This window comes from Aotus nancymaae, unplaced genomic scaffold, assembly GCF_030222135.1.
Source record: "Aotus nancymaae isolate 86718 unplaced genomic scaffold, 86718_ANA_hifiasm-v0.15.2.pri h1tg000016l, whole genome shotgun sequence".
Lineage (NCBI taxonomy): Eukaryota > Metazoa > Chordata > Mammalia > Primates > Aotidae > Aotus > Aotus nancymaae.
In genome coordinates, this window is record NW_026988428.1 from 4702713 (window position 1) to 4703882 (window position 1170).

General features: G+C 47.6%; 1 pseudogene; it reads left to right on the top strand.

The window, feature by feature from the left end:
• Positions 1-539: 539 nt before the first annotated feature.
• On the top strand, positions 540-893 carry LOC105728925 (protein yippee-like 5; annotated as a pseudogene).
• The last annotated feature ends 277 nt before the right edge of the window (positions 894-1170 follow it).

Consider the following 1170-nt stretch of genomic DNA (forward strand, 5'->3'; position numbering starts at 1 on the left):
GCAGGACTTCTGGACTTCAGGGGAAGATTACTTTCCTGCTTCATCCCCTTTTCAGCTCCACTTTCTGCTGAGAGCCACTTTCACTGGCAATAAAATCCCCCACATATACCATCTCCAATTTGTTAGTGTGACCTCATTCCTCCTGGATGCTGAATGAGAACTTGAGTGCGGGTGCAAAAGGCTGTTACACTGACATTCCCCTGAGTTGTTAACACTTAAGCCATCCACAGAGGGCAATGATAAAAGAGTGCTGTAACAGTCTCTCTGGGGCTTCAGGGGTCACTGGCACCCCCCTAGACCCTGCTGCAGGGCTGCATGGAGTTTTGCTCCTGCTGGCACCCAAAAGCACTTGCCCCAGCTCCTGCACCCACTCACCTGCACTCCCCCTCCTCGAAGGGGTCAGGGAAAATTTCCTGCTTCAGTATGAATTCTGGTTTTGATTAACTGTCAAGAATCTTGGGGTCTTCATCCCAGCTGAGGAGATCTGGCAGCCACGGATCTCATCGGCACTCAGAGATTTTAGAACGTTAGCTATAAAAATGGACAGAACTTTCCTTGATCATATTGGTGGTACCCATTTGTGTTCTTGTGCAAACTGACATGATCCTGACCAACTGCTCAGAACCCATCTCCACTCAGTTCACAGGCACGACTGGCCTTTTAAGAAGGTAGTTAACCTGCTGTGCAGTGAACTTTAAGATCTGGTCATGCTCACTAGCGGCCATAGGGTTCAAGATGTGAGCTGCAAAAATTGCAATAGCAAACTGGGATGGATTTATGAATTTGCCACTGAAGATAGCCAGTGTTATAAAGAAGGCCATGTGATCCTGGAGACTGCTCTAGTTCAAGAGAGTGAGGGCTTTGAGAAGCATGTGCCATCTGATAACTCATGAAGAAAAAGGGATGAATTCATCTTTTCCCAGGTCCCCCTTACGGAAAACAAAACAGGCTACATTCACTGTCATCTTAGCATCAGAGTCAGATTCATGACCTGCAGAACAAGAGGTTGTGAGAATCTAAGATGGAAACTTCTTTTTTTTTTTTGAGATGGAGTCTAGCTCTGTCATCCAGGCTGGGGTACAGTGGCACGATCTCGGCTCACTGCAACCTCTGCCTCTCAGGATCAAGCAATTCTCCTGCCTCAGCCTCCCAAGTAGCTGGGATTACAGG